The sequence below is a fragment of the Saccopteryx leptura genome, chromosome 6 (genome assembly GCF_036850995.1).
Source record: "Saccopteryx leptura isolate mSacLep1 chromosome 6, mSacLep1_pri_phased_curated, whole genome shotgun sequence".
NCBI lineage: Eukaryota > Metazoa > Chordata > Mammalia > Chiroptera > Emballonuridae > Saccopteryx > Saccopteryx leptura.
In genome coordinates this window covers 130,025,777-130,050,990 of record NC_089508.1, presented here as the reverse complement: position 1 = coordinate 130,050,990, position 25,214 = coordinate 130,025,777, and the positions used below count along the sequence as shown (strand labels likewise).

Below are 25,214 nucleotides of genomic sequence, written 5' to 3'. Positions count from 1 at the left end.
AATAATGCAAGAACTCTGCTTTCCAATCTCTGCTTGTTAAATAATATAATGGTATTTTACAATTTGCCGGTACATGCATAAAAGTAACGATTAGTATTATAGAAGTCTAAAATCCATTACCATGAGATATTTCACAATCACTGCTCTGCAGGTACCACACAGAGAAGTAACAAAGTCAAGGGACTGAACTTTTGTCCAATCAAAACAATCTTGATGAACCTCAGTTTAACTAAAATACAATGTTTACTTCCTATAATGTTTATGGATTTTCTATAATGTTCTAAGGATACAGAAATTATAAACAATATGCATGTACCCTGAAATGTATAAAACACTACAAACATATACATCATAAACATAATAGTTCTGTGAAGTCTTGATAGGAACATGAAAAATTCTTATGCAGCATGCATACAGATATATACCACATGGTCCAATAATATGAATTAAAAATGAAACACTAATAATGCCTTGAATGGATGCTGGACATTATTTCATGGTTTGATGAGTTTCCAACTAGGCTCTGGTTCTTCCATGACTATGACGACATAAATTACTTGTACCTTATATGTAAACATCATGAAAGAAAAAATGCTTTATAAGGCCCTGGCCAGTTGGCTCAGCAGTAGAATGTTGGCCCAGTGTGTGGAAGTGCTGGGTTTGATTCCCGGCCAGGGCACACAGGAGAAGTGCCCACCTGCTACTCCACCCTACCCCCTCTCCTTTCTATCTCTCTTCCCCTCCTGCAGCCAAGACTCCATTGGAGCAAAGTTGGCCCGGGCGGTGAGAATGGCTCCATGGCCTCTGCCTCAGGCGCTAGAATGGCTCCAGTTACAATGGAGCAGCACCTCAGATGGGCGGAGCATTGCCCCCCAGTGGGCATGCCGGGTAGATCCTGGTCAGGTGCATGCGGGAATATGCTTCTCTGTCTCTCCTCTTCTCATGTCAGAAAAATACAAAAAAAAATGCTTTATAAAATAAAACTGGTGTTTTGATGCAACTGTATAACATACAGGAAGTGAAAAGAAGGATATGAAAATAAAACCAGTTAACACAGCACACTTGACATCAAATCCCAATTCATTAATTAACAATTACTACCAATAAATGAACAGGACTAAAGTAGGCTAAGGTCCTAAAGCACTTCTATGTTTGATCAAGTAAGAAATAAAGCAGTAGGATCATTAAATATTATTTTTTCTCTGCCTTTAAAGACCTTGATCGAGCTTATAAAAAGTACCCCAAAGGGGGACCCCATGGCTCCTACACAGGCAACATTGATAATCAGAACTATTTCTGATCAACAAACACCTCAATGATCTGCTTCCCAAGTTTTTACTAGGCATTCCCTAATATATAAGGGTGTTATATGAAAATAAGCATTGTGTATATACACAGAAAAACAGAATCCAATTCTAAGGAAGAGGAAAATGACAGTTTTAAAATTTATAAAATCTCTACAGAGTATCAGAATAAGAAATGATGCGTCTTCTCCTTTTTGGATTAGGAAACACAGCTGCTTTGAAGAAAAATATGTTCTTCTGTTGTCTGTTTAATTAACTCTGACATCTCAAACATTCAAATATCGTAACCTTATTATTTTAATTAATTTTTTTTGTATGCGTGTGACAGAGAGACAGAGACAGGGACAGATAGAGACAGACAGACAAGAAGGGAGAGAGATGAGAAGTCAGTTCTTCCTTGCAGCACCTTAGTTGTTCATTGATTGCTTTCTCATATGTGCCTTGAGCTGGGGGCTACAGCAGAACAAGTGACCCCTTGCTCAAGCCAGTGACCTTTGGCTCAAGCCGGTGAGCCTTGCTCAAACCAGATGAGCCCGTGCTCAAACTGGCAACCTTGGGATTTCGAACCTGGGTTCTCTGTGTCCCAGTCCAATGCTCACTGTGCAATCACCTGGTCAGGCTAATTAATTTTTTTTAAGAGACAGAAGAGAAACACTGACTTGTTGTTCCACTTACTTATGCATCCACTGGTTGATTTCTGTGTGTGCCCTGACTGGGACTGAAACCCACAACCTTGACATATTGAGATAACAATCTGACCATAGGAGCAAGCTGGCCAGGGCTCTTTAACCTTATTATTAAAGACAGACCATTTCCTGATTATTTGAGCAGAAAGTAGTATCCATGTAAGGTTGTCTTGGAATTATTTAATACTGGAAAATGACTCATCTTAATACAAAAAAATTATCTAAAGACTGGAAATTCCAGCAGAGCACCACATAAAGCACCATTAGGTCAAATAGAACTAAAAAATTCAAACAGTGAATCAGACTTATGACCATATAGCTATTTCTATAGAAGAAATATCTATTTCAGTGAGAAAACAAAGTGTTAGAATGGTAAAAATGAGCTTATCTCTTACACCTCTATCAGCTGTTTATGTGAATTAGGATTTTCTACCCAAGACACAATTATGAGTAAAATAGAGAGGAATTCTTCAATGTATTGATGAGGAAATGAGAGTCTGCCTTTCAAATATATGCCCAAACATTAAAGAAATCGCTAGGACACATCAGGCTCATGTTTCTCATAAACACAAGAATGAAAACACTTAACACATTCGCACTGGGACCTGCTGAATTTACTAAATTTTACTAAGAATGTATCTATATATAAAAAAGATAATTTTGTCATTTTTTAATTTTTTAACCCCTTTTTTACAATTCTAAAAAGCATAACTCCAAAAATGTGACATAAAAATGTTTTTTAATGTCAAAATAAATTTAATTTTGTTTTATTTATTTTGTCTAATTACCATAAAAGCATGCTTGGACTTTACATATTTTTTCTTTAATATTTGACTTAATTATTATATTTCTCAAAAACTTGTATATAGTGCGCCTACAATTATTTGTAGGATTTTAAATGTGCCCCGACTTCAAAAAGTCTGAGAACCACTGCCTTAGACTCTGTACTACCTTTGCTCTGTCTTGGCTCAAATGACAGTTTTCCATAAAGCTGTTCCTGCTTTAGGGGGTCCTATGCTAATGACCTCTTCCGGGTTCTCATTGCACATGGTTTCCCTCCATCCACACATACACCCAGTCTGTGGACTCCTTCCTAACTCATGCCTGAACACTGGCTCACACAGAAGGCAACTGGATCGCACATTTTAGCTTTTGTGTGCACTTTCCCATCTCAACGGGAGAGGAATACTTGGAAAGGATCTGGCAGTCACTAAATACCAGGAAAAAAGAACCTTGCTCTTTTTTATCTTGCTTTCAAATATGTGTCTGTAAGACTGTAATATTTATCAGTTTGTAAACTCTGAGGGAAGAAAACTGGGTCTTCTTATTTGGTTACAATCCTCATAACACGTATGTAGCAAGTATTAGGGAATATACTAGCTACCTAATAAATGTTGAATATGGAACAAAAAGGTTAAAAATTTAAGAATTATCATGGTACAACTTAACTTTTCCGGTGTACTAATAGGCATTCGGCAGACTAAATATGGAAAAAAAGGGGGGGGGCTATTCTAAAGTAAGCTTTCACTGGACAAGCAGGTTGAAGTAACAGAGAGTGTCCAGCTGCAATCAGACACATCTGTGTGTCTCAACCACTCTGAGCTTCCATGCCCTCATTCTAACCTGAAACCAGCCTGTTTACACGACTACTGTAAAGATGAACAGTGACACAGTCCAAGCCTCACACTGTGCTCAAACACACATGGCAATATAGGACTCATTCCTCAACAGGACTGCAGGCTTAATATAGATAAAACTTCCCCCGCTTCATTTTCAATACATTCCTCATTTGTATTTAAGTCCCACAGATCACACTCCAGCGAACAACCTCAAATAGATATGCTTTCCCCCAAATATTAGCTTCATTACAAAGTTCTACTGGGAGGGAACCTCTCATATTTCCAACAGTACAGAAAAATCAGTGTTGATATTTCATTGCTTTTCTGAAGCCCCAGAACAGGGCTAATTTTGTGACACTGACCCTGAGGTTACCGAGTGGCACACAGCTTCCAGGGTTGACTGAGCTCCTCCATGTCACTCCACACACTCTGGTACCAAAGGCATCACCCCATTCAATGTGTGTTCATGTCACCCCAAGGACCTTTTCCGGTCCTACACCTTTCAAAAACATCAGAATGAGGAAGAGATATTAATACTGAAACTTTTCCTGAAAGGTGCATCAACAAGACGACACCCTGCAAAGTTTTACTATGTCAAAAACAAAATCAAAACCAGAAAACAAACCAAACCAACAAAAAAAACAGCCAGAGAAAAGCCATCTTTTAGCAAAACATCAATGTCTGTTTTGGAAAAACCACTTAAAATGTCTGAGTTCAAGAGTTGAACTAAAACCATGAACATCAGGTAAAAGGAGGAGAATGTTCTTTTTCCAATTTTTGCTTGAATTAAAATAATTAGTTTTAAAGTCACTTTATAATTTTCACTTGATATTAATATTTTAACACCTATATGGCAAAAAGCACGAGGGCACAGGTTTATGTTACTGTCAAAGATGACAATGTCTTTGTCGTGTGGGGGGTTCATTCCAGAGGGAAACAAGGGCAAGTTAGAGGACAACATCAGAAATCCCTGACAAGTGATCCTCGGGGCAGCCACTCACGGGGAGCTCAGCAGCCACCATGACTTCTGACCCCTCCTTCAGGCAGTAAATGGTACAGGAGGAATGGCATTAGGAATGCCACAAGATGTAATTCATGACAGAACATAAGGTTTTCAGTTCCAGAGAAATAACAATGCACATATGCAAGGTGGCAAAAAGTTGGAAACACTGGGCAGCTGATTAGATTGAAAATGAAGTGAAATATAAATGCAATGGTGTCATGAGGTGAAGGAAGTCGTCACACGTCAGATAAATCATCACCATACCAGTTTCTATCACCCAAGTGCCCCACCTCCACCCCCAATTTGATCCATCAAAAGTCTGCATAGATAGTTTTTTCTGATCTGTAAACATTAAATTATAGGTTCTCTTAACTAACGTGCTCCTGCACATGTGGCATTTGTCACAAACCTATCAACTTGTTTTATTTGCAATCATCTTTATTATTTACACTAATGGAAAGGGGACAGAGTGGTAAATAATTCACAACTTTCAAAAAAATCAAAATTTATAAAATCTAGATGATAAAGAAAATAACTTTAAGCCATGATATAAGAAGAACTTGGGCTAGTCTTCCTAGAGAAAAACTTCTTTGGGAGGACATGATAGCTGTCTTCGAATACATTGGTTGTCATACCACAACAGTACTTAGAGTTAAAGCCAATGGATGAAAATTGCAGTGCAGGTTCAAGTTTAACGCACAAAAGCAGTATCATATGGAAGGTAGAAAACACAGAAACCAAATGACATTGAAGAGACAAAATTAAATGACCTCTAATGCCTCGCTCGACTCTTTAGGTCTATTATTTTGCACTATGTATTTAAACGTACAATGAAATCTGGGTATTTGACAGCTGTTTATGAAATCACACAAAATTCTAACTATAAGGTTTAGGTCTGGGGGTCAGGGGGGTAGGGGATAGAATGTGGACCCTGAATTACTCCTTTAAAATTCTTAATTTCCTAGTTCGGTCATAGTACAGATTTAAGTAGAACTTATAGCTTGACCAGACGGTGACGCAGTGGATAGAATGTTGAACGGGGACACAGAGGACCCAGGTTTGAAACTCCGAGGTCACCAGCTTGAGTGCAGGCTCATCCAGCTTGAGCACAGGCTCACCAGCTTGAGCGCCAGGGTCGCTGGCTTGAGCATGAGATCATAGACGTGACCCCATGGTCAGATGCTTGGGCCTAAAAGTCACTAGCCTGAAGCCCAAAATCACTGGCTTGAGCCCAAGGTTGCTGGCTTGAGCAAGGGGTCACTCGCTCTGCTGTAGTTTCCTGGTCAAGGCACATATGAAAAGCAACCAGTGAACAACTAAGGTGCCAAAACAAAGAATTGATGCTTCTCATCTCTCTCCCTTCCAATTTGTCTGTCCCTATCTATCCCTCTGTCAAAAAATTAAAAAAAAAAAAAAGTAGAATTTACATTATTCAGGACTTTTCTGAGCAAAACAAACAACAGCTAACTTATCTGTGGGTTTCTTACCAAAACATGAAAAAAAGAAAAATTGAAACTAAAAAATTAGAAAAATGGGCTGGGCTCTATAAAAAGATTTTGAGAAAAAAATCTAGGGTGCTGACATGAATCATAGTTAAGAAATAGATCATGGCCTGACCTGTGGTGGTGCAGTGGGTAAAATGTCAAGCTGGATCACTGAGGTTGCCGGTTTGATACCCTGGGCTTGCTTGGTTAAGGCACTCATGACTAGCAACCAATGAACAACTAAAGTAAAGCAACTATCAGTTGATACTTCTGACTCCCCTTCCTTTCTCTCTGTAAAACCAATAAATAAAATCTTAAAAAAAAAAAAAAGAAATAGACCATGAAGTCCAGACAGGACAAGAATATAATGAGATGAGTGAATGAGTTTTATATAAAGGACTGAAGGTTTCTAGAAGGGCTGATGCAGGAAAGCTACTTTTAAAGAAAGTTAAATGTAATTATATGCTCTGCACCTCGCTCAAGTCTACAAATTTATGCAAAAGACAAAGAAAGTGAAACATAACAATGAGATCTGACCTAGACCCGGTGTGGCTACCCAGGGCAAATGCTGAGATTTAAAGGATGAGATCTAAATGGTGATGTTTCAGGCAAAATAACACACTCTAAGGCCCTGAGATGAAAGGAAGCATGCTGTGTGCACGGAGCTGAAGAAAAACACATGAGGTTAGAGAAGTTGGTGTGCAGGAGCCCATCTAGGCAGCACATTACAGGCCAGGCTGGGACTTAGCTTATCAACTAAGGAAAACATCATTAAGAAACCAGAGAATTTTAACCATCATATCTGGAGCTTGAAAAGATCACTGGATACTGTGGAAAGAATGTATTTTATAAGTCACCAAAGTAGGAGCAAAGAGACCTTTTACACAGGTTATGATGATGTTAGTCTAGAACAGTGTTTTCATCTACCGGAAGTTAACTTTCGCAGAACCACATAAAATTTCTGGCAGACCAGCACCAGTCTGTGGACTGGAAGTTGAAAAGCACTGGTCTAGAACAAAGTAGTAGCAATTAAGATGGAAAGTAGGTAAATTTAAGGAGTATTTTCTTTGAGAAAAACAGGTGAAAGTTAGGTAAGGTCTTCTGAAAGACCAGCTCTGACTCTTATAGGACTAAAAGGCATTAAGGATTGTAAAAATTTCTAGCTGAAGGAATGTTCTCAGAAAGATGTGGACATAGAAAACTAAAGACAGAATGAGTTAGATGTTAGGGATAAAGGCAGGGGTCCTGTGGGACAGTGCCAGCTCCTGGTTTCATTGATCCTCTGTATTGTTTCTTTAGCCTCTATGTCATTTATTTTCATTCTGATCTTTATTATTTCCTTCCTTCTACTACCTCTGGGCTTTAGTTGCTGTTCTTTTTATACTTCTTTTAGATGCAGGGTCAAGTTGTTTGAGCTTTTTCTAGCTTCTTAAGGTATGTCTGTAATGCTATGAACCTCTCTCTCAGAACTGCTTTGGCTATGTCCCATAAATTTTGAGTTGATATATGCTCGTTATTGTTTGTTTCTAGGAATTTTTAAATTTCTTCTTTGATCTCATTGTTATCCCATTCGTTATTTAATAACATGCTATTTAGTTTCCATGTGTTTGAGTATTTTTCAGTTTTTCTGTTGTGGTTGATTTCTCATCATGTCATTGTGATCAGAGAAAGTGCTCGATATTATTTCAATCTTCTTAAATTTGTTGAGACCGTTTTTGTGCCCTAACATGTGGACTATCCTAGGGAATGTACCATGAGCAATTGAAAAGAATGTACATTCTGCTGCATTAGGGTGAAAGGTTCTGAATATATCTATTAAATCAAGTTGATATAGTATGTCCTTTAAGTCTGCTGTTTCTTTGTTAATTTTCTTATTTGAGGATCTATCTAGTAATGTTAGTGGGGTACTGAAATCCCCTACTATTATAGTATTACTGTTGACCTCGCCCTTTAAATCCATCAAACTCTGCTTTATATATTTAGGTGCTCCTATATTAGGTACGTAGATATTTATAACGGTTATATCTTCCTGTTGGATTGCTTCCTTTATCATTATGTAGTGACCTTCATTATCTCTTACTATAGCCTTTGTTTTAAAGTCTATTTTGTCTGATATAAGTATTGCTACCCCAGCTTTTTTTTCATTTCCATTTGCGTGAAATATTTTTTTCCATCCTTTTATCTTCAGTCTATGTGCATCTTTTGTTTTAAGGTGTGTCTCTTGTAGACAGCATATGTATGGGTCCTGTTTTCTTATCCACGCAGCTACCCTATGTCTTTTGATCGGATCACTTAATCCATTTACATTTAAGGTTATTACTCAAACGTAGTTGTTTATTGCCATTTTATTCTTTAAAACTGTATTCCTCTTTTGCTATATTCCTTTTCTCCTTTGATCTGTTTACAACAGACCCTTAGCGTTTCTTGCAGCCTTGGTTTGGTTGTAGTGAATTCCTTGAGTTTTTTTCTGTCTGGAAAGCTTTTTATTTCTCCTTCAATTTTAAACAATATCCTTGCTGGATAAAGTAGTCTTGGTTTTAGGCTCTTGTTCTGCATTACTTTGAATATTTCTTGCCATTCCCTTCCGGCCTCAAGTGTTTCTGTTGAGAAGTCGGAAGTCATCCTTATGGGGGCTCCTTTGTAGGTGATAGTCTTTTTTTCTCTAGCAGCTTTTAATATTTTCTCTTTATCACTTAGCTTTGGTATTTTAATTATGATGTGTCTTGGAGTTTATTTCTTTGGGTTTCTCTTTAATGGAGTTCTCTGTGCTTGAACTTGTGAGATGTTTTCCTGCTTTAATTGAGAGAAGTTTGCAGCTATGATATGTTTGAACAAAGTCTCTATCCCTTGTTCTTTCTCTTCTTCTTCAGGAACCCCTATGATGCGGATGTTATTTCTCTTCATGTTGTCGCAGAGCTCTCTTAGAGTTTCCTCAGACTTTTTGAGTCTCTTTTCTTTTTTCTGCTCTGCTTCCGTGCCTTCATTTATCTTGTCTTCTAACTTGCTGATTCGATTCTCAGCTTCATTCATCCTACTTTTAATTCCTTCCATTGTGTCTTTCATTTCTGATATTGTATTTGTCATTTCTGATTCTTTTTTATTATTTCAATGTTCTTTTCTTATACTTGCTATCTCTTTATTTAGGTGTTCATAATGACCATCTATTGCTGTTCTAATATTTTTGAGCATCCTAACAATTGTTATTTTAAACTCTGCATCTGGTAATTTGGTTATATCTTATTTAGGTCCTTTCCTGGGGATTTCTCTCGATTCATTTGTGTTGCATTTCTTTGCCTTCACATTTTGTCTGTGTAAAAGAAGGTTTTGGCCACTGGAGTCCACTGGGTGTGGCCTCTGTATTCCCCAGGTGTGGTCTGTCTGCAGGCCTGCCACACCCTCTGCTGCTGCTACCTAGGGCGTTCTGGTATGGGCGTTGCTGGTGCCTGCCCACTGGGGCTGTTGCTGTGGTTTCCGCCTCTCCTTCACAGGAGTGGCTGTGATCACGTGCTCGGGTGTACAAGTCTCGGTGGCCTTGGCCTTCGCCCCGCCCTGGTGTGTGACGTTATGCTCGGCCCTGAGGGCAGGGGTGAGCACCTTTGCTCAGCTGCGGGTTTCCAACTGATTCCGGGCTTTCATCCTGCCCCTGTAGGAGGAGCCCGCTTGTGGGACGGCTGCAAGCCTTGGCTCCACAGGCCAGGTCCGACCGTGTGCCTATGCTCAGTAGCAGGACTCCGCCTGTTCGGGCTTTTGGCTCCACCCCCGCCAAAGCCGGCTCCCAAGTCAGGACACAAGCCTCAGTTCACGGGCAGGGCAAGGCTGTGCTCCTGCGCCCTTGCTCAAGGGCAGGTATCTACCTCTTCTGGGGCTCCTGCCCTTCCCCCGCAGCCTGTATTGCAGGCAGTCCGCAGCTGGGCTTGACCACTTTTGCACATCCCCTTCTCCCCAGCCGGGCAAGACTGAGCTCACACCTGGGCCTCATAGTTGGCCAGCCGGCTTCTCCCCTTGCCGACAGAACCACGCTTCCACGTCCCGCCACTGCCCACCCTCGGGTGAGCCCTCAGCCGTGTGGGTGGGGCTGCTGCATCTCAGACTCTAACACTCACTATTGTAGTCTGGAAAGCTCCCTCCTTCTAAGCGACCCTGCTCTGAGTGTCGCGGGAGAGCTTGTTTGCTTGCTTCCCTTTGCTGGTATTCCTGTGTCCAAGGGAAATATCCACTTCAGATTTGGGGAGGGACTCGTCCCACAGATTAGGGTGGCTGTCTCTCAAAATGTTTCTCCTTGTGCCTCCTATATTACACTCTCTTCCCACTGCGCCGGTCCTCTCCTCTCTCCCCGTCCCCCAGAGCCCCAGGTGAGTGGTTGTGAGAGGTTTTCTGCACAGTCCCTTTAAGAAGAATCCTGGGTCTGAGAAATCAGTCCCTTTCTCACAAACAGTATCCTGTCTTGTTTCCAGCTAAATACTGTCCATACGCCTCTTCTAGGCTCTGGGGCTGCAGGCTGGGGCTTTATTCCTGGGACTCAGGACCCTCCCCTCTCTGCTAAACTCACTTCCCGCCACACGAGTCTCTCCCGGCTGCAGTTCGCTCCAGGGAGCTGGGCAGCCCGCTCCACGTTTCCACTTTTCCTACCAGTCTCAGTGTGCCTTCTTCAGTGTTCCTGGTTGAAGAGTCCTCTTACTTTAGTCCAAAGTTGGTTTTTCCAGATGATGGTTCTTAAAATTTGTAATCCACTTTGGTTCTGGGAGGTGGAAGTTGGTACGTCTGCCTACTCCATCACCATCTTGTCTTCTACCCATTCATGACTTTTGACCTCCTAACCTAACCCTAGTCTCTCTCTCTATTCCATATTGTCATTGCAACCAAAAGAAATCACTTGGTACAAAATGTGGTAATAAAATATCTACTATATTATATGTAGATATAGCTCTCTCCCACTGTCCTCTTCAAGAATAAAATATTGGGTTGGGGAATAAGTTCATAGCGTTTTTATATTTTATTTTAAAACGATTTGTTTGCTGTTCGGCAAAGGGTTAAGTATTCATTCGATAAAACTCTTTCTGCTCTACAAAACTATGTTAATTGTATTTTTGAGTTATTTAATTTTTTATTAGTTTTGAGGCTTAGAAATGGAATACCCAGCAGGCAAAAATCAACATTTTCAACACCTGCTCTTCTTCGCTTTTCATCGAGGTCAAAAAGCTGCCAAAGCAGCCCGGGACATTTGCTACGTGTATGGAGAAGGTGTCATAGGCAAGTCTACAGCACGGAAATGGTTTGCAAAGTTCAAAAATGGCGACTTTGACGTCGATGACACGTCCCGCAGCGGAAGGCCTTCTGAATTCGATGAAGAACGTCTCAAATCACTTTTGAAGGAGAACGGTCGCCAAACCAGTCGTGAATTGGCGGAAAAAAATGAACTGCGATCATAAAACGATTCTCAATCACCTTCATTCAATGGGATTTACTGAAAAATTGGGAGCCTGGGTGCCTCACGAGCTCAACGAAAAAAACAAAGAAAGTCGCCTTCAAATTGCTTCTCAGCATCTCGCCCGCCATCCAGCAACACATGGTCATAAACAGCGTTTTTTGTACCGAATCGTCACAGGAGATGAGAAATGGTGCCTACATATCAATATGAAACAAAGAAAGGAGTGGGTGGCTCCAGGAGATATGCCAAAGCCGAGAGTCAAGCCGGACCTTCATCCAAAGAAGATCATGATATGTGTTTGGTGGGACTGGGAGGGCATGGTGCACTGGGAAGTGCTTGAAAAGAATGCCATGGTCAACAAGGAGCTCTACATTGCCCAACTACACCACGTGAATGAGGCTATTCGACTGAAAAGACCTGATCGACATGGTCAAACCATATTCCTTCACGACAACGCCAGGCCCCATGTTGCACAAGTCGTCAAAGCCGCACTCAAGAGCTCGAATGGGAGGTCCTTCAGCATCCGCCGTATTCTCCGGACCTTGCACCGACCGATTACCATCTTTGCCGCTCCTTGTCAAACCATATGAAGGGCGTTACCTTCGATAACAAAGAGGTCCTTAAAAACTGGCTCAACAACTTCTTTGACACCAGACCAGGCGATTTTTGGCGGAACGGCATCAACAAATTGGTCGAGAGGTGGGAAGAGGTTGTAAACAGCAACGGCGAATATATAATTGATTAACTTATTGATATATTGTTTTTTGTTTAAATAAAAGTCTTTGGTAAAAACGCTACGAACTTATTCCCCAACCCAATACTTTATCTCATACATTCTATATCCCTAGTGCTGAGCATGATGCTTGCACATAGCAGGCCCTGGAGAAATGTTTATTAAGGCATTTAAAAATCATTGCAAAATCCTCTGGTGATGAACAATTCCACTATTTACTAGAATTTCACTTTCTAAACTCTCCTAGAGAAAAATAGAACAGGAACAAACAATTTCTGCTTTGCTTCTGCAGTTCATATCCAAGAGTAAAGTGACCTCACCTAGACAAATGAGTTGAGACTCTCATGTCTTTGTGATCAAGTTGAAGAGTTTAGAGGCAGACAATGGCTGGAGTCACATCTGACTTATCTCTGGACTTCCAGCAACGGGTTATGGAATATAAACTCAATACACGTTTGCTGAGTTAATGAATTATTAAATTGATCCACAGTATATTTTTTATACTGATTAAAATAATTTCTAATATTGTACCCATGATCCATGTAGAAAGTACTGAAATATCTGTTCCACTGTTTGTTGTCTATGAGGCAATCTGGAATAGAGCAGTGATGTATCAAATTAAATGCAATTCCTAAATCCAATGTAGAGGGAAATCTGAAGATTAAAAATAAAAGAAACAAACAGCTGGAATACGTTCTGAAGCCTTTTGCCTTGCTGTGACCATGGCAGGCAGGTGAAGCTGAGCTGTCCAACACTTTCACAAGAGAGAACAGATGAGCAGTATGACAAGCCACTTTAGAGTCAGAAACAGTGACTCTTATTACAAAGTCTACATTTTCTGGGCAAATTTAAGTTACCAAGAAAAAGAAATCTATTTTAGATCTGGTATTAAGAAGATATTTGTGAGGTCTTTCGATTTACTTTCCTTCAACAATTAATAAATCAAATTTTTTCAGCTTATACAATAAGCGATGATCTATCCCAGGGCCCTGAAAACCCAGCTGTGTCCTCCTCCCTTCTTTTCACAGCTCTTCCACTCAACAATGAAGGTTCTTTGATAGGAAAGTAATTTATCCCGAAATATGATCAACATGAATTTTGTTGTTATCTGAAGTTAAATTTGTTTTAAAGAATAAATTAAGTGTAAAAAATAGTTACAAATATTAGTACCATATTTTCCAAGTATAAGACACACCCTTTTTTGAAAAATTTGGGGTCTAAAAACCAGGTGTGCATAGATAGAACTGAGGACGCAGTATATGAAGACAGTGATTTGTCATCAGACACAGATGAAGACAAGCTAATGGATGGGAGTTTTGACAGTCATGAGTAGTTGTATGAATTTTATGATGAATAAAACTTGAGTTCAATAACTTTATGTAATACATTATTTTTTAAATTTCAGGCCCCAAAATTAAGGTGCATCTTATACACGGGCATGTCTTATCCATTTGAAATACGGTAATAGTGTAACACAAAACTTGCACAAATTATAATTTTAAAAAAAGTAAAACCATATACAAGACAAATCTAGCTTCTATCACTATAGAAATCTAACACTATATAGTTTAAAATTTTCTATTAAATGTTCTAAATTGTAAGAGAAAAACAATCTCAAAATATTCTTTAAGGGGAGATCAACCTCCCCATTTCCTAAGCCATTTTACCCATCAATGGTGAGCATGTGACATCGTCCCCTGTTCTCCTCCCAGCACTTACCCCCACCCAGATTCAACTTTGGATTTTGGAGAATGACATAATGAACTCCATCATTAATAGCCCATGAACTTCAGTAAAGGGACTCTCAAAAACATCAACAACAAACGCTTTCAGCTACTCCCTTGTGATAAAAAAATGCCACAATACCCTAGGTCTTGACAATCTTTCAAATGGATGGGAAAATACAGAAATTTTATATAAAAAGAAATAAAGAACACAAAATATAGCCAATAGAAATGCCAAAAAGATTTCAAAACACAGTTATACCTACTCCATTAGACTGATATTAGTCCGCATGTGCTCCTGGCACAATGAACCAGAGAGCTAGAGAACTGGTTCTGAAAACCCTCTCCTGCTGTCACTCTGTTCTTTACAGTTCGTGACGGCATTCCCTGAGCACAGGGAACATTTTCCTCACCACAGAAACTTCCTAAATGGCAATCTAGGAGAAAAAAATCATTCTTGTCACTGGATCCAATATGTTAGCAATGGTAGAAGAACAACTTGGTAAGATGCTAGGATGGTTCTGAAACTAATAGTACCTCATTTACTCCAAAATACAAAATCAATCAGGGTCTATATTCTTGATATTATTCTTTTTTGGAAGCAGCTTGACATGTGGGATGCATAAAAAAATTAAAATCAATGATAAATAAGCCCATACAGAAGACAGACAGAAGAAAACCTATCAATACTTTATATACGTTTTGAAAGTCCTTAGACATTAAGTTTAGTAAAGCAAAATAATCCCAAGAGTCAACTATTAATTGCCTCTGAAAACATATTTAACAGCAAACTATTGTACATCCAAGAATATTTATCATAATAATAATAATATCTGACTAACATTTAAAGTGAGCCTATAAAATATGAAAAAAAAAATCCGAATACTTCTGACGGGGCTCTTTGTTTTCCACCATAATTAATACCATTTGACAAATTGTATTTTGAAAAAACCAAAAGTCAATAACCAACATTTTAGAAATAAAAAAATAAGCACAGATTTCCATGCTAAAAAGTGTTACCAAATGATTAGTGACACAATGGTAAATAGTTTATATTGATATTTAGTAATTAGAATCAAATATTTGAACGTTACATTAAATTAGTCCTTGCACTTATCAAATTACTTATCCAAATTAAGTAAATCATTGTTAGACAAGGGTATATTTTAAATGAAACTGGTCAGTTAAATAAAGGAATAAACACTAAGTCATTGTAGAGTTCTATGCCAATTAGATAAAAATTCAAACTTGGCTGTAATGTCCTTTAAACATCTGTTTGCATTTAACAGTCAGATTCCTTGTAAATGAAAGGCAGCTAATTATGAAACAAGTTCCCTTTTATAATTTGTGACAACCAATTTTAAACATTAGAAGAATATTGTATCAATAACACGTAGACCATTATAGGATTCTTTTACATGAATGCTGAAAAACTAAAACACTATATATACCAGCCAAAAAAAATCCAAACACAATCATCATATAAATGCAAATTAAAACCATAATGAGATATCACCTCACACTTGTCAGAATGGCACGCATCAATAAATCTACAAACAAGTGATGGTGAGGATGTGGAGAAAAGGAAACTCATAAACAGTTGGTGGGATTTCAAATTGGTGCAGCCACTATGGAACACAGCATAGGGGTTCTTCAAATAATTAAAAATAGAACCACCTTATGATCCAGCAATCCTACTTCTGGGTATTTATTTAAAGAATGAAAACATTAATTCAAAAAGATCTACATATTGTTATATCCACTGAAGTGCTATCTACAATAGCCAAGATACATATACAAGGGAATATTATTCAGCCATTAAAAATAATGAAATCAGCTCTGGACAGCATAGTGGTGGAATGTTGGCCCAGAATGTGGAAGTCTCAGGTTTGATTCCCAGTCAGGGCATACAGGAGAAGCAACCATCTGCTTCTCCACCCCTCCCTACCCTTCTCCTTTCTCTCTCTGTATTTCTCTCTTCTTCCTCTCCCGCAGCCGTGACTCAGTTGGAGCAAGTTGGTCAAGGAGCTGAAAATAGCTCTATGGCCTCACCTCAGGTGCTAAAATAGCTGGGTTGTTGAGCAAAGGCCCCAGATGGGCAGCACATTGCCCCATAGGGAGTTTGCTGGATGGATCCCAGTCAAGGTGCGTGCAAGAGTCTGTCTCTCTGCCTCCCCATTTTTCACTTAAGGAAAAAAAGAAATAAATAAAATAAAAAGAATGAAATCTTACCATCTGCAATAACATGGATAAACCTAGAGGGTGTTATATTGAGTGAAATAGGCAGGAAAAGACAAATGCCACATGATTTCACTTATATGTGGAATCTAAAGAACAAAATAAACAAAACAGGAAAAGCCTCATATATACAGAGAACAAATATCATTGCCAGATGGGAGGTAGGCTGGGGAGCTGGGTGAAAAAAGTAAAGGAGCCTGACCTATGGTGGAGCAGTGGATCAAGCATTGACCTGGAAGGCTGAGGTCGCCAGTTCAAAACCCTGGGCTTGCTTGGTAAAGGCACATATGGGAGTTGATATTTTCTGCTCCTTCCCCTTCTCACTCTCTCTCTCTCTCTCTCACTCTCTCTCTCTCTCTCTCTCTGTCTCTCTTCTCTAAAATAAATAAATAAATAAAAAATAAAATAGTAAAAGAAAAGAAGGACAGACTTGTAGTTACAAAGTAGTCACAGGGATGTAAAGTACAGCATAGGGAGTATGTATAGTCAATAATATCGTAATAACTCTGTATGTTGTCAGACGGGTACTAGACTTACTGGGTTAGTCACTTTGTAAGGTATGTAAAAGCCTAAACACTTTTTATTGTACACCTAAGATTAATAATATTGTATGTCAATTGTATTTGGAAAATAAGTAAGAAAACTTCTTAAGATATGAAAAAAAAAAGTAACAACAATGAGATACCACAGCACACATACAGTATTAGAATGGCTCAAGTTCAAAATACTGTCAACACTAAGTGCAAACAAGAACATAGAACAGCAAGAACTCTCCTTCACTGCTGTTGTGAATGCAAATGGTACAGTCACTTTGGAAAATAGTTTGGCAGTTTCTCACAAAGGTAAACATGGTCTTTGTTTCTTCCTTTTTCTTTTTTTTTTTTTGCAAGAGAGACAAGACAGAAAGAGAGAGACAGTGAGACGGACAGACAGAGACAGACAGGAAGAGAGAGAAATGAGAAGCATCACTTCTTCGTTGTGGCATCTTAGTTGTTCATTGATTGCTTTCTCATATGTGCCTTGGCTGGGGGACTAGAGCACAGCAAGTGAACACTTGCTCAAGCTAGTGACACTGGACTCAAGCCAGAGTGACCTTGGGCTTCAAGCCAGTGACCTTTGGGAACAAGCCAGAGACCATGGGGTCATGTCTATGATCCCATGCTCAAGCCAGCAATCCCATGCTCAAACTAGTGAGCCTGTGCTCCAACCAATGAGCCTATGCTCTAGCTGGCGACCTCAGGATTTCGAACCTGGGCCCACTGCGTCCCAGACTGACACTATCCACTGCACCACCACCTGGTCAGGCAAGGTAAATGTAGTCTTAATACAAGAGGGGTAAATGTAGTCTGCAGTTGTTCATATGGAAAATAATGTAATAGTTAATAAATAATAATACAAAAACAAACTCTGTTTTACATATTCACAACTGTAAACCTACTTCTACTCCACCCTGTACACCATCTAGTAAATGGGCTCTCATTTGAGAAACAATGTCCACTCAAAAATCTGCCCACGAATGTTTGCAGCAACTTTATTCAAACTTGCCAATGCTTGGAAGCAATCAAGATATCCTTAAATTAGCCTGACTAAGCGGTGGCGCAGTGGATAGAGTGTCGGATGCGGAGGACCCAGGTTCGAGACCCCGAGGTCGCCAGCTTAAGCGTGGGCTTATCTGGTTTGAGCAAAGCTCACCAGCTTGGACCCAAGATGCTGGCTCGAGCAAGGGGTTACTCGGTCTGCTGAAGGCCTGCAGTCAAGGCACATATGAGAAAGCAATCAATGAACTAAGGTGTCACAACGAAAAATTGATGATTGATGCTTCTCATCTCTCTCCGTTCCTGTCTGTCTATCCCTATCTATCCCGCTCTCTGACTCTCTCTGTCTCTGTCAAAAAATAAATAAAAGATATCCTTAAATTACATGAATGGATGAACTGTGATAAATTCACATAGTGGAATATTATACAGCACCAAAAATAAGTTAGCTAATGAAGCCACAAAAATACATAAAGAAACTTCAAAGGCATATTGCTTGCAGAAGCTAATCTGAAAAGACTACATACTCTATGATTCCAACTATGTAACTGTCTGAAAAAGGCAAAACTACAGACTGTCAATAGTTAAGTGGTGGTGTCAGGAGTTTGGATGCAAGAGAAAGAAAGATGGGATTTATCGGGCAGTGAAACTACTCTGTATGATACTGTAACGACAAACCCATAAAACTGTACAACAAAAAAAGTGAACCCTAATGCAAACTATGGAGTTTAGTTTATAATGTAGTGTCAATAATGGTTCATAAATTACAACCAATGTACCACTGTTCTGTTTCAACCTAAAATGAGTATACTGCAGGTCAATTCTGGCATTAACCACCCAGAGTTAACACAGTAGCCACAAGTCAGAAAGCATGAACTCATATAAGACTGCAATTACTTCAGATGCCTACCAGGCCATTAGCATTTGTAATCATCTGGCCACAAATTCAGGAATTTCCAATGATGCCACCTTGATAATCTGAGCACTCAGGAAAGCATTATATAATGATTATTTCAGGGTAAAGGATACACAGAGGACAAGGTCTGAGAGGGTCCCCAATGACAAATTTACATACCCCCTCCTCATGAGTCAGTATGAGTCCAATTCCCAGCACACCAATGTGTTCGCCAATCACAAAGCTCCACTGATCTTTTGTGTCCAGAATTCTTATTGGAGTTTCACAGGTATAATTGAGGAATCACTGTCCACATGACAACTCAATCTCAAGCCTTCCCCACCACCCTAGAGGTCAGACGAGTCCAAAGTCACAACCCTCTATTCACAAGGTTGTGCTTCTGGTGACTAGAGCCTAACCTGAAGGCATATTTCATTCATCCAAAATCTAAGTTAATACCCTCATTGTGCAAGAAGCTTGTCTTAATTTTTGTAACAAAATACTAAAGCAAAACTTAATGATACAACTTCTTTTAATTTCATGAAAGGTCAGAGGGGTTACATTTCACAACAGAAAATTGGAAATCACATCAAACAGAACTTATCAAAAAGGATCGAGGCAGCCCAAATGCCACGTTTGCTAACACTGCAGCATGTGTCAATATAAAAATCAGAAATGGCACACCTTTAATAATAATTTTTAAATGGACACATTGGCTATGTCACATAGCAATGATTAAGGTCTATCAGTCAAATGGAATCAGTACTGAATGAAGTAACAGATGAAGAATGAAACAGGAAGGAAATCAAGTTGTATTCTTTCCAAAGCCTACCCCTTTCCTCTGAGTTAAGGAAGGACTCTAGAATATGCCACAAACCAAAGCTCTGAAAATCAAAAACTGCATTTTATAGATTTGTCACTTCTTCACCAACACCAATAGTAAGTTATCAAATCTACCCTTTTGGCATAATAAAGTCACTTCAATAGACTAAAAGTGCTAGAGTTTCAATGTCATCTCTTCTGAAAATAAATGTGGTTCCCATGCTTGAGAATTCATATTGCAACTGCAGGTCATTTGTCTAGTCTACTCTGTCGACACATTTTAACTCATTTTATAACCTAGAATTTGTTTCTGTTCTATAATCCTAGAAAAAAATATTTATAGGAAGGTTGACAGTCCCCTGGGGGTAGAGGCCAACTGAAGCAGGACTAAAGCAGCCCTAGGAGCCAATTTTTCTACCTATTAATGGCATTTGTGACTAGAATGCACAAGCTCAAACACCCAGCTGGCCAACAGCAGATAGATCAAACCAGTCACATATCAAGAGTTTGAATATCAGAAGGCTTTCGCCCCATTTCTCCGAATGAATTCAACTAGGAACAGAAAAGCAAAGAAAGAGAGAAACATCAAAAGTACATTGACATTAATTGCAAAACTTATATACCCTTCTGACTACCACTGAAAAAAATGATAAAAAAGTAAACAGAGCCTAACCAGGCTGTGGCGTGGTGGATAGAGCGTCAGACTGGGACGCGGAGGACCCAGGTTCGAGATCCTGAGTTCGCCAGCTTGAGCGCAGACTCATCTGGTCTGAGCAAAGCTCACCAGCTTGGACCTAAGGTCGCTAGCTTGAGCAAGGGGTTACTTGGTCTGCTGTAGCCCCACGGTCAAGGCACATATGAGAAAGCAATCAATGAACAACTACGGTGTCGCAATGAAAAACTAATGATTGATGCTTCTCATCTCTTTCCATTCCTGTCTGTCTGTCCCTGTCTATCCCTCTCTCTGACTCTTGCTCTGTCTCTGTAAAAAACAAACAAAAGTAAACAGAATTTTATAAATGTATAAATAACCAATAGAAAGTTTGTTTATTCATTTGTTCATTCAATAAATATATATTTACCTGAATGCCTACTATAGCATACACTCCTCTACGCACTGGGGACACGGCCTTAACAAAACAAAATTCCCCCTGTCCCCATCATAGGGGATGAATGAGATGTAACAAACAATTAGTCATTAGGTGTTAATAAGAAAATAAGACATATCTCTATAATAAAGAGTATTGGAGGAATGCTAATTTCTAGTGAATGTTCAAGGAAAACCTCTTTGAAGAAGAGATGCTTAAGCTGAGATGTAAATGACAAGAAGGATACAACCAAGCAACAGGCTGAGGACAGACCATTCCCCACAGGGATCAGCAGTAGAAGGCCACAAAACTGAAATTAATGGTGTATGGGTAGAACAGAAGAGAAGGCCTATGTGCCTGGGGGTTCTGAACTGGGTGAATAATGGCCTCACTGAAGGTGTCCTTCAATTGCCACAGCCATTTCATAGTCATCCGTTGGAAAAATGAAAGTAAAACTGTGACCAATGAGCTATTCATAGGAACCTACTTTTGGTCTAGTAATGACCATTAGGAAACTTTCAAGAGAAAAACAGAAACTTGAGTTAAGAAATGTCCTGAGGGCAGAGGTTTCAGAATTAGCATCAGAGTCCTGGCTAAGGCAGTGCTGTCAGTCATCCCAAAAGCAACAGGTTCTAAGTTAACACCTCAGGCTGCTGTGCCTGGGAAAGAGGCCGCCTCAGACTTACAAAAAGAAATTTTAACACACACAGAACTCCCAAATGAACTCTAAACAGAAATGAATGTTTCTGGACATGCTGATCCTAATCCCTGCCTGACATAAGTATTTCAGATAGTCTAGATTTCTTTTTTAAATTTAAAATGTAAACCACACCTACCCTAAAACAAAACCCTTCTAAAATAAGATATTTCTTAAATCTTAAAAGAATTTGCCATGTGTGGCACTCTTCCTAGAATAAAAAAATTAATTAAAAATTTTAAAACAGCTAGACCAGGTGGTGGTGCAGTGGATAGAGCTTTGGACTGGGACACAGAGGATCCTGGCTGAAAACCCAAGGTTGCCAGCTTGAGCGTGGGCTCACCAGCTTGAGCATGGGATCACAGACATGACCCCATGACTGCTGACTTGAGCCCAAAGGTCCGCTGCTTGAAGTCCAATGTTACTGGCTTGTACCCAATGCCGCTGGCTTAGGCAATGGGGCACTCACTCTGCTGTAACCCCCACTCCTACCGTCAAGGCACATATGAGAAAGCAGTCAATGAACAACTAAGGTGCTGCAACGAAGTACTGATGCTTCTCATCTCTGTCCCTTCCTGTCTGTCCCTCTCTGTCTCTGTCAAAAAAAAAAGTTAAAACCAAAAAAATTTAATAAGTTCTTTTACCCATTTTCATTGTATAGCAAGCACAAAACAAGCCTTCACGTTTAAAAGCATGTGTAATATTAAATAATGCTGTATTTTAAAAATAAAATATAACATATTTCCCCATGTCTTAACACACCTTAAATTGGGGGTCCGAAATTTGAAAAAAAGAATGTATTACATCAAGTTATTGAACTCAAGTTTTATTCATCATAAAATTCATACAATTCCTCATCACTGTCAAAACTCCCATCCATTAGCTTGTCCTCATCTGTGATGACAAATCACTGTCTTCATATATTGCCTCATCCTCAGTTCCATCTATAGCATCTGAAATGCCACACTTCTTAAATGACTTGACAATGATCTTAATCTTGATATTATCCCAGGACCTTTTCATCCATGTACAAACTTCTGCTATAGTTGGTTTCTTCGCTCTTCCTGCTGGTGTCAAATTGTCCCCAGAAGACTTCATCCATTGATTCCATTCATCTCTCATGGCAGCTTTGAAGGGTTTGTTGATGCTGACATCAAGTGGTTGGAGCTGGGATGTCAAGCCTCCAGGTATGATGGCAAGTTTTGTTTTTGCTCTGCAGCAATCTTCTTTGTGTTTTTGTTGTTGTTGTTGTTATATGTGCCCTGAACTGATCAAGCACCAATAGGTTTGCAATAAGAGCCAACCTAGTCTCCTTCTCTAAACTTTCTCAAACCAGATCTTCATTCCATCCTGATCCATCCAACCCTTGTCATGAACATGGACAGTCACTCTTCGAGGAATGTCTTCTTTTGGCAATGTTTTGTGTTTAAAAATCAGTATAGGGGGCAGCTTGGTTCTGTCGGCACAACAAGCTAGAACAGCTGTATAATGGCTCTTTTCATGTCCACTTCAGTTACAGCTTTCGCCCCCTTCTTATCAACAGTTCTGTTACTTGGGACATCAAATTGAAGGGGGACTTCATCCATATTTGCAATCTGTCCCAATTCAAACTGATGTGTCTTCCAACACTGAATGACAAAACGATGAAATTAAAGGACCTTCTGCTCACAGCTTTCAGACATCTTTTGGGCAAGCCTGGTGCATGTACACATGCTTAGTCCATTCCATTTCATGAACCTGAAGCACCATGTCCTCCTTTAAAATCAGTAACTTCTTTTTTAAACAATTTAAAAAAAAATTTTTAATTTATTTATTCATCTTAGAGGAGAGAGAGAGAGAGAGAGAGAGAGAGAGGAGAGAGAGAGAGAGGAGAGAGGAGAGAGAGATAGAAAGGGAAGAGGAGCAGGAAGCATCAACTCCTATATGTGCCTTGACCAGGCAAGCCCAGGGTTTTGAACCAGCAACCTCAGCATTCCAGGTCGATGCTTGATCCACTGTGCCACCACAGGTCAGGCAGTAACTTCTTTTTTTTCATCTGCAATTCTTCTTGCCTCATGCTGAACCATCTTTGTGGACACAGGAATTCCAACTGCCCTTTGCTCTTCAATCCATATCTTCAATTCCCTCTAAATGAGGTCATTTTGCTGACTTGCCTCTCATGGCCTTCTTCTGCCATGGCATTTTCAGTAGGGTTTCTTCTTCCCATAGCCAGTCTCGGACTGATTTCTCAGTTGGAGGAAGACCGAACTTACGTTCAGCAGCACAATTTTCATTCATTTTTGCAAAAATGGATAATATTTAACTTGAATTCAGCACCATACAAAAATCTTTTATGAGCCATTTCTGGGCAGAACGTGGCAAAACATAACCTACCATAATATACCAGTAACAAGTACAAAGCAATGAGCACAAAGACAACAAGTGCGAAAAAGCGGGAAATGCAGTAAAAACATCTACAATGAGTGCAAAAACAAGTGCCAAAAATCAGGAAATGCAAGTAAAAAGAAATCTACAACCACTGTGTAAGATGCACCCAGTTTTTAGACCCTAAATTTTTCGCAAAGGGTGCATCTTATACATGGGGACATATGGTACCATCTGATTAGGTGGTGGTGCAGTGGATAGAGCATCGGTTTGGGATGCTGAGGACCCAGGTTCAAAACCCTGAGGTCACTGGTTTGAGCACAGTGTTGCCATCTTGAGCAAGGGATCATAAACATGACCCATGGTCACTGGCTTGAAACCCAGGATCGCTGACTTGAGCCAAAGGTCACTGGCTTGAACAAGGGAGCCCCCCCCCCCAGTCAAGGCACATATGAGAAAGCAATCAAAGAACAACTCATAAGGTGCCACAACTATGAGTTTATGCTTCTCATCTCTCCCCCGTCCTGTCTGTCCCCCACACATCGCTTAAAAAAAATTAAAAATAAAGTATACCTATTAAAAGAGAACTAACTCATGTTATCTGAAGGACAACAATTACTCTCCAGCATTGGGACACTCTCTGATGTCCGTTCTATATCGCTAAGAAGACTTCTTGTGATGGTGCTGCACTGTTAAAATTCCCCAACTGCTGCCCTGGCCGGTTGGCTCAGCGGTAGAGCGTCGGCCTGGCGTGCGGGGGACCTGGGTTCAATTCCTGGCCAGGGCACATAGGAGAAGCGCCCATTTGCTTCTCCACCCCCCTCCCCTCCTTCCTCTCTGTCTCTCTCTTCCCCTCCCGCAGCCAAGGCTCCATTGGAGCAAAGATGGCCCAGGCGCTGGGGATGGCTCCGTGGCCTCTGCCCCAGGCGCTAGAGTGGCTCTGGTCGCGGCAGAGCGATGCCCTGGAGGGGCAGAGCATCGCCCCCTGGTGGGCAGAGCGTCCCCTGGTGGGCGTGCCGGGTGGATCCCGGTCAGGCGCATGCGGGAGTCTGACTGTCTCTCCCCGTTTCCAGCTTCAGAAAAATTAAAAAAAAAAAAAAAATTCCCCAACTGCTTACTGCTATTAAATAGATGCATTTTTCTACAATAGCATTTTCATAAGGCTTTACCCTCGTTTTGAGAATAAAATGGAAAAACAGTGGAGATCAAAGAATTGCTTTAGGTGAGGAATGTGGCAATGAATCCTCACTGAAGCTGAGCGCTATAAAAAAGCACTGGCATCGTGCTGCACCCACCTCTACATAACAGGCTGTGCTGCCTCCTGAGCCTCAGTGTTGTTCAGCAGGCAGCTGAGGTGGTTATTGCCTGTTCTCACAAGATTGGTAGAAAGATTAAATGAAATGTAACAGGTGAAGATTAAAGAAATCCAGTCTTATTATTTGGTAATCACAACATAAAAGAATTTGGGGAAGAACATGTTTAAAAAGAGAGCAAGAGAAACAATCATAAATTGTAAGTTGTAAGAGTTGAATAACATAACCAGTATTCCTCAAGTGGAATGTACAGGCCTAACTCCTCTGTTTTACCTGTAAAG

General features: G+C 40.0%; 1 protein-coding gene across 9 annotated transcripts in view; it reads right to left on the bottom strand.

Annotated features, from left to right (window-relative positions):
- PEAK1 (pseudopodium enriched atypical kinase 1) overlaps window positions 1-25,214 on the bottom strand; it is a 264,660-nt gene that overhangs the window by 151,554 nt on the left and 87,892 nt on the right. Inside the window, exon 1 of one of the 9 annotated variants that reach the window (XM_066342888.1) lies at window positions 16,422-16,523. The exons of the other annotated variants lie outside the window; for them this stretch is intronic. The gene's annotated coding sequence lies outside the window, so the exon portion shown is untranslated. Of the gene's footprint in view, window positions 1-16,421; window positions 16,524-25,214 lie in introns of those variants that run through there. 9 annotated transcript variants of the gene reach the window in all.